Raw genomic sequence first — 18203 nt, forward strand, 5'->3', positions numbered from 1 at the left:
CTTAAACCGACAATTTTCACTCCCCATCTAACAACATATTCATTATACTATTATTCTTATTATTAATTTTGATGCATCATGCAAACCATCATACAGCGCCATAACCACAGAGCAACTGATTCCTCCGTACATGTTTTGTTTATTTCTGGCGACAGGTTGACTATATTATGGTTTTCCGCATCAAAACAACAAATATTTTCGGGTATGCATGACATTTTTGCGTTTTCAATTTAAAACAAACGAATCTCGTCAAACAACCCGTAAAATAATCAAATGAACGAAAAATTCGCTGTAATGAAATTAGACGAGAAAGGAAAGTCATAAAAATCAGGAAAAAAATAGAGAATCACGAAAAAGGACAAGAGATCAGGGAAAATTGTTGTGCAAGCAGTGAACTAATTTTTACGTAAATTATTAAACAGCCCAGAAGTGTCGTCGTACGACAAAAAAAAATAGAACAACGGACAAAGTTTTCTCTGATTGTTAATGCAACGCACATAAAGACAACAACGGAAATTTTTCACATTTTTCATGTATTTTTATTATGATTCGCAAATAGACGAACGCACACACGACAAAAAAAATGGCCATAAAATTCTAAACAAGAATGTCCTCGAGTGGATAAAGAAGCAAGCAAGGCGAAGGCGAAACGGAACAATCGAATGGAAAATTTACGTCATTTTATGTCCAATCCAAATTCATAAAATATAAAGATATGAGGAGATGAGAATGCTCGAGGCAATTGGTTCTCATCATAAAAACAAGCAAACAAACACTCGCACAATTCAGTGACATTTCTATCTGAAAAATGTACAAGTCGTCGTCGTCGTCGTTGCCAAACATTCAAATCCCTCTGGAGAATTAAGCGCACGTACGAAGACACGAGCGTACATCTATTTTTTTTCCTTTTTATATTCTTTTTTTTTCATCCAATGATTTTATGTTCATTTTCAATTGCTCTGCCACATAAACGTACAACTTCCCATTTAACGAAACGATTTGTTAAAAAAAATCAAAAATAGCCCATTAAACAACTGGATTTTTCGTCCCAGTGCATATTTTAAGTTTTTAAACTATTTTGCAGTCGTAATTTTACCCAGTTGACATTTTAAAATATTTGTCCCAATGCACATTCAAGATTTTTGACCCAATGCGCATTTAAAAACTTTGTCCCAAAGCACATTTATAAACTTTTGCCCCAAATTTTTAAAATTTTTGCCCCAGTTGACATTTATAAATATTTGTCCCAATTCACATTTAATATTTTTTATTCAAAGCGAATTTAAGAATTTTGTCCCAAAGTACATTTAAAATTTTTGACCCAATGCACATTAAAGAACTTTTAGCAATGCCCCAGTTGAAAAATTTTTCTCAATGCACATTTAAAATTTTTGGCCCAAAGCACATTAAAAAATTTCGCCCCAAATGACATTTTGAAAAATTTGCCCTTGTTTACATTTAATAATATCGTCCCAATGCACATTTTCGGTTTCTAACCCTGATTTTTTTTCAACAATTTCGTTAAATGGGAATTTTTACGTATTTCTAACCGAAGCCATGGCGAGAGCGCAATATTGTGATTGTTATTGTTTTTCCTGTGTACACTTTTTTCTCGTTATTTCATAAATTATCCATGCAAATGTACCAGCAAAATTTCACAAAAGCTAAACAAACAACAAAAACAGTGATAAAGTCCCCCGGGACCTACATTATTTCTATTTTTCATACAAAACACACGGATTTCCCTTCTACGAGCAGCAGCGAAAAAAAGACATTGAGGAAATTTTAACGGGAAAATCGTGGAAAAACTCGCCCGCACATTAATTTTACGCTGTAAAATAATTACAATAAACGACACTTTTCGCGCGATAATTTTTAATGTGGCTTTTAAAAGCAACTTTAGGCTAAAAAGGTCGGAGCTGCGATCATCGACGTTTGCCCGGAAAAATAATCCAATCAAAACTAATTATTCGCAAGGGGCCTAATCATTGCTTATTATTGCAAACAGCGCGCGGGTAGTAATGCGTTTAACATGGCGAAAAATAAATGTTTTGTGCAAAAATTTTGCTAATTATAAATATTTGAGCATAGAATTTTGGTTGCATAAATTTATATTAACATTATATTATAAATTTTAAAATAATAAGCATAATTTTTGTTGTGTCTGAGTGTTGCGAGGTTTGCATTTTGTAAAGCTTTCTAACATAACGCGTGTGTGTTCGTGTGAATTTTAAATAAATGAGCGTACTATTTGTTTTAGCTAAAAATATTTAATTTTATCAGTAAATATATGGAAAAGTGCAGGGAAAAACGGAAATTAAAAGTTACTTGAATTAGCAAGAAAAATTTTATTGAAGTATTATTTTTTACAGAAAAATCTGTGGAGAACTTAATTTCTATAAAAGGCAAGTATTTGAAAAAAAAAAAATATAAAAAAAATTATAAAAATAATTTTAAAAAATATTTTTTTTTAAATTTTGATAAACTTATCTTGAATTTTAATTAAATTTAATTAATTTTTAATTTTATTCAAATAATTATTTTTTTTAAATATCTAGTACAAATATTTTTAATACCATAAAATTTATTTTTTATTATTTTTTTAATATTTTAATTTTATTATATTTTTTTAAGGAAAAAAATTTAAAAAAATATTTTTTAAATAATTTTAAAATTAATTTAATTAAAGTTATTATTTTATTTTTTTTAAATATTATTAAAAAAAATTAAATTTGAAAAAATTTTTATTTAATTAAAATTAATTTTTTAAATTTTAAAACTAATAAATTTTTAATAATTTTAGATAAAATTGATTTTTTAATGAATAATTTTTTTTATTTTAAATTTTAATTATTATTATATTTTAAAAAATTTTATATTTCAATTATTTTTTTTAAATAATAAATTTGTTTTTAATTAATAATTTTTTTATTATTTTTAATTTAAAAATATTTTATTTTGTTTTTTTATTGTTTAATTAGTTTTTTGTATTTTTTTTTTTTTTTTTTATTTTTCATTCCGAGACATCCGGGTAAATAATTAAATTTATAAATATAATTAAATAACATTTTTTTAAATTTTTACACCTGAAATGCGGTTAAGGGTACAAATATTTTATTTAATTTTAATCATTATACATTTCTATGTATTTTTAAATTTTATTAATTTTTTAATCTTAACTCGATTTAAATTAATTTTAAATAAATTTTTGATTTTATGTTGAAATATTAAAAGAAAAAAAAATAATTATTGATTTTTTAAAGGATAATTGTAAGAAAAAAATTTAATCAAAAACAAAGTAGCATTTTAAAACATCATACACTACGAAAAAATGGTTAAAGTGAAGTTTGCACACAAAACCCAACGCACGTCTTTTTTCAATTTTAAAAAATTAAGGTAGCATTTCTAATCTATTGATGATGTCTAATACTGATCAAATACGGAACTTTATTGGAAAAATCCACAAAAATCAGTTCTAATTTCTTTCCTCATGTACGACGAAATGCTTGAACCTCAACTGATATAATGCCTCACCTTTTATTCGTTTCGTTAAATGTTATGCTAAAAAGATATCTAATCAATTTGTACTCTTTGTGACTTTTAATGTTGATTTTCCTTTGTTTTTTGTCGTCGCACAGCCAGGCTAATTTTTCATCACATTCATCACAGTCGTTCATCGGCAATTTTCAAAAAACAAAATTGTTGCTGTGTGTCGATAATTTATAAACATGAGATTGTTTGAAATTCTCATTTATTCTTTCTTCTTAGGCGTACCATTTCACGCAATTTGCCGTCTCTCTCTCTCGTTCTGCCATCATCCGCAAAATTGATGAACACAAAGCACCTGAAAACGTGGAGCGGATAGAAGAGCAATACATCAACCTTATATCTTTTTCACGATGTCGTCTATCATTTTAAGTTGCGATGCCGGGGTACACATGAAAAAGTTAGATGACGATGATGGCAGATGAGAAAAGCAGTGGTTGAACCATTTATTTAATGAACACATCACCGAATATCGTGTCGCATGCTGAAAAAACGGAGCAAAAAGAGAGCAATGACAACGATTTTGCCGAACATTTGTCACAATCTATCTCTTTTTTGGTCGCTTTTGTGTGCTTTTGAGACGAGGCAAGGTGCAAAATATGAAGGAATCAGTCGTTTGTGGTCGTCAGCATCGATGAGTGAAACAATATGTCAGCGGAAAATTTTTCGGAGCTGCTCAACCGAAGATCAATGAATTCTTTAAATAAACCGGGAGCGACAAGTCTTTGACGAAATTCTGAAGCGTTTTGTGTGAAAAACGGGGGATCATATCGCTGTAGGATATTTGTTTGCTTTTCTCCTTTCACTCACCATGTGTCGTCGTTGTTGTCTTTGTCAATACTTACATTGCAAATAATTCGTGTCTCGAAAAATTGTTTAATCAAATTTTATGTCGAAAAGCGAAAAATTATATTTTTTACTAAAAAAAAAAAATAAAATTTTAATTAATTTTATGATTTTAAATATTTCTTAATTAAAATTGCTCACTAATTATTACTGAAAATGATTAAAAAATTTAAAAAAAAAATATTTTTGCTTGAAAAAAATTAAAAAAAAAGTCTTTTTGACAAAATTTTAAAATTTTACTTGAAGGTTGTTACATAAAATATTCATAAAACATTCAACTTTATTTTTGAAATAATTTTTTATAATAAATTAATTATTTATTAATTTTTAATTTATTTTTTTAATATTTTTAAAATTAACGATTGATAAAAAATAAATATCTAAAGAATAAAATTAATTAAAAATAGTCAAAAATTTATTTAAGTTTAAAAATTATTAATTTAAAAATTATTTTTTAAAAATTTTGTTAAAATTCTTATAAGAAATTTAGACTAATTTTGACAAAATATTAATAAATTAAAATTAAATTTTAAATTAATAAATTAAATAAAATTTTACTTTAAATTCTAAAAATTATTTTTTTTTTAGATTTTTCAAAATTGAATAAAAAATTAAATCAATGAATAATTGTTTAAAAAATAAATTAAATAAATCAAAAAATTAAAATAAATAAATTATAAAGATAAAAAAATAATTTAAAAATATTAAAGGAAAAAAATATAAATTTATTCATTTAAAATTTATTTTTCAAATTTTTGTTAAAATTTTAAATACAAATCTAAAATAAATTTGAGAAAATATTTAAAAATTAAATTTCTTTTATAATTAAATTAAATTTTTTAAAATAAATTTAATTTAAATTTTAAAAAATCAATCCATGACAAAATAAAAATAAAATAAATAAAAAATGAATAAAATAAATAAATTATAACGAAAAAAAAAAATAAAACTCAAGAAACAAATATAAATTTTATGAAAAAAAAAATTTCTTTCAAATTTTCGAAGAGTTCGAAACACAAAATTTTCACATTTAACCATTCCTCCTAATTGTCAAAGAAACAAAAATTACACAAAATTGAAAAACAGAAAACAATCGCAAATCCAAAAGACATGAAAAAACAAGGCGTGAAAATAACTATAAACAAAATCCATTCAAAAACAGCAGGCACCAAACATAAAAATTAAAATCCATGAGAGAAAGTAACCAAAAATTTTATTAATTTTTCCTGAACCGAACGAACATTCTTATAATTAGAAAAAGGGTTGTTTTCCACTCCGAACACGACGATGATTGGTAGCAAGACATTAAAAACGCCACACAAGTGCCTCATTTACGGCGATAATTCACATGAAGGAAGAAAAAAGTCTCTCTGGCCAGCAACCGACAATTATTCAACATTAACCTCAAATAAATTTACATTAAACGACTGTCGCATGCAAAAGAGGCTCCCGGGATGGCACTGAAACTGATTATTATAATTAGTTGAATTTATTTGAAGCTATAATTATTTGGCATGCAAAAATACCTCGCGGGGGAAAAATAATTTTCCGTTTCCGCAAAAAAAGTTATTTTTATCTCTCGTAGAGGAAAAAAAAAGTTCAGCGACTTTTACGCGGAAACCAAACAACAACTTGCATAATTTTATTAGGATGTCTCAAGGTCGCCCGTGTTCGTGTGACGTGCACGAAAAAAGGAGATAATTGATAATCTGATTACAATCCACTTACTTTGTTATTAATTTTCCTCTTCAAAATACAAATCAAGTACGATTAAAATAGCAAACAAGGTACGTGCTCCATTTTTGGCAGTCCGTCGTCGTGTGCAGTGCGTAGGGCGCGCAAATTAAATTACAGCGTGGATTACAGATGTAACTCTACAGAATGACGATTAAACACCCAAAACACAAATATTTTCTGTCCCATTTACTTTTCGGGAGCATCAAGTGCAATTCGAGTGATTCACGTGCGTGACACGTGTGCAACCGAACATCAAGTGTATCAATTGTCAAGTAACACATAATAACAAAAATTATAATTTTCTTGTGTGTTTGTTTATTTATTGCTCTTTTTTTCGCTTATCTCATGTGCGTAGATCGGAGAAAATTGAGCAGAAAATGTTATCTTGTCATTTAAAGGGCGAACCTTTTTTTTCGTTGGTGAAGAAGGGAAAAAAGACAAAAGATCAATCACCCAAAAAGAAGAAAAAACGCCTGCCTAAATATAATCAAAACTTTGACATTACATCCATCCAGTGACTCGGTGAATTTTTCGGCAAAATAATCATTTTCTTCTTGTGTTTGTTTTCTTATCATTTTCCCCCATTTTGTTTCTTTTTCGTGGATATATCGCTCGGAATAAAACAATGAATGCATGTTCATTTGTCAATGTCCTCGTTTTGGATTAAATCATTTTTCTTTTATTCATACGAAGAAATTGGGGCCTTGAGTAGTTTTTTCTCGTTAACATGGAGGGTTTGATGTTTGAATGTTTGTGTGGGAGACTCGAGTGGTTGATCGCAAAAAGTAAATATTTTTTATTTGTTAATGATTATTTTTTTGTAATATTTTTTTTTAATATGAATTTTATTTTTTAAGGAAAAAAATGCAAAAAATTAAAAAAAAGTGAGAGAAAAAATTTTTATTTTGAATTAAAATAATTTTTGTATAAAATTTAGTACAATTTTTATTTTAATTTATTTCAACCAATTAATATTTAACTATCATAATTTTTTTTTGTTCGTAAAAATACATATAATAAATATATTACATTAAATGAAGAATTTAAAATAAATTAAACTAAAGTAAATTATTTTTTTTTCCTTAAGCTTATGATATTTGTAAAATTTTATTTTTATTTCTTAAAAAAAAAACATTTGAATAATTTTTACAATAAAATTTCAGTATTCTGATGAAAGTTTCTCAAAAATATGAATATTTTTTTAAATTTGATTAATTAATTGATGTTTTAATTATTATTATTTCTTATTATTTTATTTAATTTAATTTCTAATTTAACTACATTTTTTTAAATTGAGCTATAGAGATTTATTTAAATTTTTCTATTAAATATATTTTATAATATTAAAATTAAAATATATAAAATATATTAATTAAATATTAATAATTAGTTAAAAATTAAAAAAAAAAATAAAATAATTAATTAAAATTTTATGTAAAATAAAAAAAAATAAATGATAGGTACCTACAATTTTTTGTCAGTATTACCCATTTTAAATTTTTCACACATTTTCCGCTAAAAAAAGAGTTTATAAATTTAAAAAACGAAAAATTTCTCACTGCGATCATTGTTCAGAAATTTTATTGTTTAACAATTTTATGAAATCTAGCAAGAAAATAAAATAAAAATAAAAAAACTCATGAAAATATATAAAAAGAAATTTTTCAATCTCCAAAATCCATTACAAAGAGCCTTAAAAAGCTCCCGAAATGCCTCCTGTTACTTGATTACCAACGTTTTTTTTTGAACATCTCATCTTAGTTCCCGGATGTACCATTACGCATTTCTATGGCGCTTCTGTCGTATAACAATATCACTTTCAGCCGACTCAATTCGTTATACAAATAATTTAAAAATTTTGAACGTTATTTTTAATAAATTTCACATAATATTTTTAAGAATTTTGTTTTTTCAATAATTTTAAATATATTTTTTTTTTAAATATTATTTAAAACTAAAGAATCAAAATTTTCTCTCAAAAAATATTTTGTTTTTTGAAACAAATTTTAAATGAGCTAACAAATAAAAAGTGTTATTAAATCAATGAATTTAAAAATTTTATAAAAAATTTTTTTTTAAAGAATTTTATTTTAAATTAAAGAAATAAAATAAAAATAAATTAAATTAAATTAAAAATTAAATTTAAATTTTAATTCAGATAAAGTTTTGTAATTAAAAATATTCAAATTTTCTCAAAAATTAAGGATTGTTGTAAGTAAAAAAATTTAAAAAAAATACAGAAATTTTTTTTTAAAATTGAAATTAACAGAACTCAATAAAATCAAAAAACTCAAAAAACTCAATGAAATAAATTACATGATTTTGAAGAAAATCTATAAAATTAACTTAAAAATTGTCTCTTTTGAACATTTTCATTAAAACATAACATCATAAAAATTTAATGCAAATAAAAATTCCCATAATTTCCAACAACAATGAATAAAATCCCGTATCACTTCCGAAAATTTGCTTAAACCATTAAACCTTAAATCCGTTACAAATTTATTTATTCGCCCTTTTTACGATTGCCAAAGATGTCCCTTTGAACCTTTTCTTGTCTTATTGCATAATAATGCAATTCCTCGATAAACATTTAATTTTACGACAATACATTGTTCAATTACATAACCTGAGAACATTAAAATATTTAATACGCAATGACCTCTTTTTTGTCTTTTCGTCCCTTCCGCAGCAAAACAACAACGGCAGAGTTGACATTCATTAAAGTCGTGGCTCATCCATCAAAATTTTTTGAAAAACCCGAGGGATGTTCTCTGATGACCATTTAATGACGCACGCAACACCGAGTGAGCTAATGCTGCGCAACTAAAGGAATTTCACCGCGTACCTAACGTATTATTGCACTGCGCGGCGATGCATTTGTCAAAAGTAACCCTTTTTTGATCGCGCCGGACGAAAAATGACGAAACAGACCACATTTAACCTGCGTGTCCTTTTGTTGTTGTTTGTTGCTGGTAACACGATGCGCGTAATGCTAATGATATTACTTTTTTTTTTTGTAATTTCAGAATAATGAGCGAAAACATGGGTAATGTCCAGTTTGCGATGCCGAGCCAGAACAAATGCGATAAATATTTTTGAGAAGGCGCAGGTCAGAATTTTTGACTTCTTTTTATGTAAATATCGAGATTTTATTGCATGGCGCTCGTAAAAAAAAATCAAGGACAATAATTATGGTCAAATACTCTTTTTCTGGGTGACTTTTTGCATCTTCTTCTTTACGATTCTCTCTCGACATGGGACTTTTACGAGTTTCTTTCAATTGCACAAGATGTCGAATTCGGCATGAAAGGGAACGTCGTTGGAAAAGGTTGTTTATGAAATTCTATATTGAATAGAATTGTGTCATTGAAACGACAATTACAAAGCAATTGTTTTCTTTTTAAGATTAACATCAGAAACTTTTTTTTGTATCACTTTTTTTTCAAAAGTTTTTCTTTCACTTTAGAGAAAAAAAAGTTATAAGACGATAAGAGATACAGAGTTGATTTTTTTTTTCGTTGTCGTGTGATTTATAAGGATTATTTATGAATGTTCAAAAAAAAATTGCTGTGTCACCCTTAAGATATTTTTTTGATCATTTTTCCAACCGTTAAGATTTTTTTTTGTTCAATTACTTGAAGGATCTTCCAGAAAATGCAACATAATTACAATTACTATATCAATTTCATTCGTATTAAAACCCCTGGCATGTAAATTTGAATTCCGTAACATGCATTGTCTCCTATTTGCTTGTAAGGAACATCCCAAAAAAAGAAAGCTATAGATCCCTTATGAATATATTAAATTTTGTTCTCTCCCTCTTCCGATACAGGACATCGAAGGAAATTCTGGAAAGGAGAAAGTTTTTAGAGATTTGAGCGTATTTTAGTATGAAATTTTTGATTTTAATTAATTAAAAATTTAAAATTAAATTAAATTATTTTTTAAAAATAAATTTAATTTAATTTTTAAATAATAATTATTATTAATTAAATTAATTTTTTTAAAAATTTTTAAATTTAATCATTTAATTTTAAAGCAAATTTTTTTAAGAAAAAAATCTCAAATATTTTAAAAAAATTAATACAAGAATAATTTATAAATCTAATTTAACTTATTTGAAAATTTATTTTATGCTTAAAAAAATAATTTAAATTTAAAAATATTTTTTTAGAAAATAAGTTAATTTAATATTTTTAATTAATTAAATTTTAAAATTATTTTTTAAATTAATTTATATTTTATTAGTTTAAAAAATAATTATGTTTTTTTAAACTTATTTAATTTTTTTACTGTTTAATATTATTTTTTTTAAATAACTAAAATAAAGTTCAAATAAAAAAAAATTATTTTTTTAGAATAATTTTTCAACAATTTATTTTTTAATTTATTCAATTATATTATAATAATTCAAAGATAAAAATTTCATATTTTATTATAAATTTAACAATTAAAATTATTTAAAAAATTTAAATTAGTTTAAAAAAAAATATTAAAAAAAATTTAAACAAATAATTAAAAATATTTAAATATTTTTAAAAAATAATTTATTTTTTTTTTTATTTTGATTACATAAAAATTTTTGAATTCCTAAAATTTCTCCAAAAACAATTTAAAAGAAATCAATGACAGACTCCTTGCAATTTTAAATTAAAATTGAATGCAAAAGAAATTTTCAAGAAGATGTTCTTGTTCATGTTCCGTACTCCCTTTTTTCACTCACCTGGACTGCATGGCAATGTTGCGTTGCGTAATGTGATGAGATGTCATAATGCATTAATTTCACACGTGTACATGTCCCGAACATAGATGCCGAATCACGCCAGGTAAGAAAACATTATGCACATCATGGGAAGATAAAAATCGTTTTAATTTGGTCCGATTTCCATTTTATAAACAACTAGACAATATTTAGACAAAAAATCCTACTTAGAGAGATTACGTCGAATATTTAATTTACTTCCTGAATCTGTACCAAAATAAAAAACATTTTAAAAAAATTCCCATGAAAACTTTTATTTTTTAAATCGCCTGCGAGCTTTTAAATTTTATGTTTACTTATGCACCTTCTCGATTTTATTTTATTTTTTCTTTAATTCATTCACAAATTCATTCAAAATATTTGTTTACCAAAAGACTTGTTTTTAAATTAATTTTTTTCTTTCTTATTAAAAAGTATTGAATTTCGTTTAAAAAGAAGTTCAAGTACAGTTATCGAACAGAAAAGACAATATTGACGATCATCTTCATTGATCATTATTAGTTGAAAATTATTATTTTTTTGGAGTAAACCGATATTGGTAATAAAGATTAACAAAAACGATGAAGTTCATGACCGACCAACACTATTAAATTTTTTGTAAGGTTTCTAATTAACGCACAAGGAATTTTCGGAATCTCAGCAAAAAAAAGTGCAGATGTTGAACATTGTATGGTTTCACTTTCGTGTTGGTTGCAATTACAAATCATTGTGATCCTCCCGAAATCTCCTACCTACCACGTGGGTTGCCATTGTGTACCTAAAAAATCGTAAATTTAAAATCAATCAAAGTCATCATCATCAAAAAATAAAAAAAAATTGCAGTAAGTGAGATGGAAAGGAAAGAAATGCAAAAAAAAATGAAATAATGAAAGATTTCTCCCTTTATTACTTCCCTTTCCGATTTTTTAGCAAACATCAAATAGAAGTTCGATATGTAATATTGTCAGCTACTGTCGTAACAATGCCTTTTAAAATTTAATTTCTTCCAAGTTGTGTTTTTAAGAGTATGTTTCATATGTCATGTTGGTTTTGGTTCACTTTTTATATTCAATAAATTTTCTGGAATTGTAAAAAATTATTCTAAATAAATTAAATTATTTACTTTAAATATTTATTTTAAAAAATTTAAAAAATTTTGAAAACTAAATCAAGAGCAAAAAAAAAATTGTCTGTGTCAAATATTTTTGTCAAATCTTGCTCCAAATCGATAAAAATTTATCAGAGGGCTCTAATTTATCATTTTTAATCATTTTATAACTCAAAACTGCCAAAAAATTCAAAGAAAAAAAACTAAAGTTTTGTTTCCAAAAAAAAAAACTGTGTTTAATTTAGTTTTATTTTTTCAAAAACTGTGTAATTTTTGTCAAATCTTGCTCCAAATGGATAAAAATTTATCAGGGGGCTCTAATTTATCATTTTTAATCATTTTTTAACTCAAAACTGCCAAAAAATTGAAACTGAAAAAAATTTTTTCCTTTGACATAGTTTTGTTTTAAAAACTAAATCAAGAGCAAAAAAACTGTGTCAAAAACTGTGTCAAAGCTATTTTTGTCAAATCTTGCTCCAAATGGATAAAAATTTGTCAGAGGGCTCTAATTTATCATTTTTAATCATTTTACAACTCAAAACTGCTAAAAAATTGAAACTGAAAAAAATTTTTTCTTTGACATAGTTTTGTTTTTAAAAATAAATCAAGAGCAAAAAAAAAAAACTGTTTCAAAGCAATTTTTGTCAAATCTTGCTCCAAATGGATAAAAATTTGTCAGAGGACTCTAATTTATCATTTTTAATCATTTTGCAACTCAAAACTGCCAAAAAATTGAAACTGAAAAAAATTTTTTCTTTGACATAGTTTTGTTTTAAAAACTAAATCAAGAGCAAAAAAACTGTGTCAAAAACTGTGTCAAAGCTATTTTTGTCAAATCTTGCTCCAAATGGATAAAATTTTGTCAGAGGGCTCTAATTTATCATTTTTAATCATTTTGTAACTCAAAACTGCCAAAAAATTGAAACTGAAAAAAATTTTTTCTTTGACATAGTTTTGTTTTGAAAACTAAATCAAGAGCAAAAAAACTGTGTCAAAGCTATTTTTGTCAAATCTTGTTCAAAATTTGTCAGAAGGCTCTAATTTATCATTTTTAATCATTTTGTAACTTAAAACTATATTTTTAAATTTTTTATTAAATATATTTTTAAAAATAATTTTGTTTCAAAAAAAAAAAAATTAAATTATTTTTAAATTTATTATTTCATTTAATTTTATTTATTTTAAATTTATATTTTAATTTTATTTTTACTTTTATATAAAAATTCTTTGACAAAAAATAATTTTTTTTTATATAATATTTTTTTTAAATTTTCTGTTAAATATATGTTTTATTTTTGTAAATAATAATTTTGTTTTCAAGATATTATTTTTATTTTTTTTTTATTTTTTTCCAACATCAGGTCAGAAGTCTAAAATTTGTAAAAAGGCTAAAAACTTCAAAATGTGCACTGGGTCAAGAATTTAAAATGTGCATTGGGGCAAATAAATGTTAAAAATGTCATCAGGGTCAAAAATATTTGAAGTTATAAGCTGAATAACGAAATCTTTGAAAAATCATCATGCATATGTGTCATTTAGCACATTAGCCCTTCATTTATAAATTTATTTTTTTAAATTTTTTTTAAATAAATATTAATTTTTTTTTAAATTATTTAAATTAAAAATTTTTAAATTACTTAATTTGAAATTATTTTTTTTTTTGTTTTTTAAATATTCAAATAATGAAATTGTATTTTTCTCAAATTATAAATTAAAAATAAATTAATGATTTAAAATTTTTCACAAAATAATTCAATATCAAACATACAACAATAAAATTCACTCACTAATTCAAATTATTTTTTGCAATTTCTCTCTTTTCTTTAGAGCTCTACTTTGTACGGGACAACCACGAACGGAGAGAAGACGAAGGGAATGCAAGTCCATAGAAAAGTAATAATACAAACAATAACCATAATTTAAAGTGTAAGTACAAGAAAGATCGAACTCTGTATGCCAAACACACACAAAAGGACAGAAAAGAAATCATCAAATCATGTCTTCTTATTGCAGCAGCTGCCTATCTTTTTTTTTGCCAAACAAAAAGTCACATGTCGTGTACAAATGTGCAAAGATCCTTCGTAAAGAAATCGTCTTCTTCTTCTTCTTATTACTTGCAACAACAATAATTGTCGAAGAAAATGTTATGAAAAATCTAGGTTACGAACCCTTGAAAGAGCTCAAAAGACGTTGATAAATCGCAATTCATTAAAATTTTCTTGTTCCTCAAAAAAATGCAATTTTTGCAACTCGCCTTGGATTTTTTTGTCCATTGTCCTTGTCGAGTTGTAGACAATTGTTGAAGCAACAGACGGCAGTCATTGTCCTTTAAATTGCGTCGTAAAAATTGTAATGTATCGTTTTTTTGCTGCTCGACGATCGCTCAAGAAGTTTAAATTAACATTCGTCGTACATAATAATAATAGAGAATTAGCGAAAAAAACCAGAAATGAAATTCGCGACCCTTCTTTATAATAAAAATTTTACTAAAGGAATTCTTTAGAAGCAAAAAAAAAATAACAATTGACGCCCTTCTTACTCCAACTTCGTCGCTCGTTGTCCCTGCGTCACATTCAAATTCACCGTATGTCGAATTGTTTTCACTCCTTGCTGCAGTTTTTGCCCTTATTTCGTGTTTAAAAAGACATTCCGTATGTTGGCCTGAAGTTTTTAAATAACATGCGTGTTTTACGCTACGAGTCCAGTTAACGTGAATGAACACAGACGACAAACAGCACCTTTTCTTGCAAAATAATACGTGAAGAGGTAGTCGCTAAAAATAAAGAAAAAAGAAGAAATTGAAAAGCTTGTAACAAAACATATGCAAATATTTTTTTTTAATTCGCGCAGATGCTTGTCGCGATATTTTTTTATAAGTTAATAATATTTTTTTAATAAATATTTAATTTTAAAAAATTAAAATTAAAAAAAATAATTTAAAAAAAATATTTAAAAAAATTAATAAATATTAAGATTTTTTTTGTTATATTTTTTAAATAAATTATTTTTTTAATAAATAAAAACCAAAAAAAAAAATTATAAAAAATAAGAAATACCTATTAAAATTTTTTTTGTTACTTCATTTTTTTTAATAATTATTTAATAAAAAAAAATAAAAAAAAAAATAAAAAAAAAATATTTAAAAAAATAAAAAAAAAATATTTAAAAAATATATATAAAAAAAAAATAAAAAAAAATATAACAATTTTTTTTGTTGTAATTTTAGAATTTATTTAATTTTTTAATAATTAAAAAAAAAACAAAAAAAAAAAAAAAAAAAAATAAAAAAAAATAATAAATATTAAAATAATTTTTTTTTGTTATAGGAACAATTAAATTACGTCGCACATCGCACCCAATCTATCAATCACACATAAATTTCCAATTTTTTAGAACTAAATAATTAAAGCACAAATCGAATTAGACTTTTTTGTAGCATGTCAATCACAGTACGACGGCATGGCATCTCACATCAAATTATAACGGACCAAAAAAAATGCACAATATTAAATGCTAATCTTCATAATGCACCGAAAAAAAAAATATTTGGCATCGGAAAAAATGACCGGTAAAATACAATTAAACTATAATCAATTTTAAAAATCTACATTAATATTGAGTTAAAATGGATGTCATAAAAAATTGTTAAAAAATTCCCATACAGTGTAACGTTAAAGTTAATTACACTCGAAAAAAAAAATATAATAATTTTTTGATCAATTAATTGTTTTGTGACATGACATGAAATAAAAAAAGTTATCATTGCACCCCTCACATGCACAAAAAAAGTCATAAAGCACTCATAAACACCCTTAGTTGCCTCAATATTCGCCTCCGGTCATTGTTTTTGTACAAACAATGCACTCGTAAATGCAACAGCTCGTAACAACACACTCCATAATTTAACCTAACACCGTCGAAAAAAGACGAAAAATGTCAAAACTTATTGAGCGTTAATGAATATTATGGCATTTTAATCTGCATCCTCCACTCACAACGTTAATTTATTGGATTTATTTATTTTTATTTTCGATTCTCACTTGATGGCTCGAGAGACATTTAAAAATGGTAATTGTTTTCGAGCACGCAAAATTTTGTTTTGTCAGATGATTTTTCAAGGATACTCAAAAAAATTCTACGAGTGAAAGCGAGAAAGATTTTGCATACATGCCCTAAATATTTAATCATGCGGGCATCTAACAACATCATAACAAAAATAAAATTAAAAAAAAAAGTGAGAAGAGAGGGTAGTAAGTGATTGAGAGATCAACTTTCTCCTTTTTATTAGTTTTTCGTTAATGATGAGAAAGAATTAATTAATTACTGGGTTGGAGTTTTAAAAGAACCTGCATGTGTTGCCGCTTCTGTTGCCTTTTAACTCGAACCGAGAAAACATTTAGTGATTTATTGCAGTATCAGGGAGGTTATTTTGTGTATGTTTTTTTTAAACTGGTTTTCTATTTTATGTTTGTTATCTGAACCAGACACGAAAAAAAATTATCTTTTGCAAAATATTTTTGAGTCTTAAGTGATCTTTAGGTTGAGGCAGTAAGAAAAAAATTTGTTTTAAATTTATTGAGAATTTTTAAGGCAAGTGAAATTTAAAAAAAAAATATTCTTTAAACCACAAAATATTGATATTTTACTTTTTTTACGAAATTCAAATTTAATAATTTTCAATAAATTTTATTATAATTTTTTATTCTTTTATTTTTCTTAAGTGTTCTTATTTTTTAAAAATAATTTTCTTTTTAGATATTTAAAAAAAAAAATATTTTTTAATTTGAATAAATTTTTTATAATATTTATTTTAATATTTTTTAATTTAATTTTTAAAATTATTTTTATTAATTTAATATAATTTTAATTGAAATGTTTTTTTTTTATTAAAAATTTAATTTTTATTTATTTAATTGAATTATTTTTTTTTTATTTATAATCGAAAATATTATTTAAATTTTTTATAATTTTTTTTTTAAATTTAAAATAAAAAATTAACTAATATTTAACAAGCAAAAAAATAAATTTTAGAAAATATTTTAAATTTTTTTTCTAAAGCTTTTTTTTTAAATATTTATCTTAATGAAAAAAAAATCATAAAAAATCTAAAAAATTTTAAAAGTTCAAAATTTTTGATATTTTTAATTTTATAATAAATTTTTAAATAATAAATAAATTTTTAATTAATAATTTGATGAGAATAATTAATAATTTATAAAAAAGTAACAAATAATAATTTAATTTCATTTTATGATTTATAAAAGAATTTTTGAAAAATATATTAAAAATTTAATTTTAACCTGAAAATTTTTATTAAAATTATTTTTTTTATTAAAAGTAATAATTAAATTTTAACCTATTGGAATTTTTAAAAATTATTATTAAAAATAAAATATAAAACATTTTTGCAAATTTCTTCAGCCTAATATTTCAGTAAAAATATTTTAACAACAATAATGCACAAAATATCAGATAAGAATCTGCAAATGTACCCGAACAAAAACGAGTTAATTTATATTTTTTTAGAAAAATGTCAAATCCGACACAGATAATCGAACAATGCAAAAGAAAGGATCAGCTTAACACTTGCTTTTTTTGTTTTCGAAAAAATCGTAAAAATTAACCACCCATAAAGCAACTCCTTTAACATTTAAAATAAAGAAAAAAAGAAAGCAGCACAGAAAACCAAGCAAAAGGGATAAAATCTGATTAAACAGCCACTTTTCAACATATCCCTATAAATTTTTATAATTTTTAATTATTATATAGTGTCTCTTATCCTCGTGATTGTCCGTTACAAGACATCCTTCTTAAATACCATCACCCCATTACTTTCTCCTCGGAGTCTAATCTCGCGTCATGCTTCATAAATTTTAATCAAAACCACGTGGAATGAAAGATCTTATTGCATCTTGTAATGGTCTATTGCTTGCGACAATGCAACTTCTGCAACAACACCCAACATGAAGAAAGTCCCTATTATTGTTGGTCCCTTGAAAAAAAAATCTCCGAATCGAACAAGAAAGAAAAAAAAAATTAGAAAATGGATCATAAGAAAAAAAAAGTAAAATAATAAAGATCCAGGTAGCAAAAACTCCTTTTTGAAGATTATATCGAAATGTTCATCCTTGTACGTATGGGTAATGAGAGTTCTCCTTAGAAGATCAACGCAAAATGATTAAGTGCGTTCGGGATAAATTATGTCGATTATATAACACGATG

The 18203-nt window shown here is 24.5% G+C and overlaps 1 protein-coding gene across 1 annotated transcript in view; it reads right to left on the minus strand.

The window, feature by feature from the left end:
* The window catches only part of LOC134827201 (endoribonuclease Dcr-2), a 126987-nt gene that overhangs the window by 49836 nt on the left and 58948 nt on the right, over positions 1-18203 (minus strand). The window lies entirely within an intron of this gene.

Source organism: Culicoides brevitarsis, chromosome 1, assembly GCF_036172545.1.
Source record: "Culicoides brevitarsis isolate CSIRO-B50_1 chromosome 1, AGI_CSIRO_Cbre_v1, whole genome shotgun sequence".
Taxonomy (NCBI): Eukaryota; Metazoa; Arthropoda; class Insecta; order Diptera; family Ceratopogonidae; genus Culicoides; species Culicoides brevitarsis.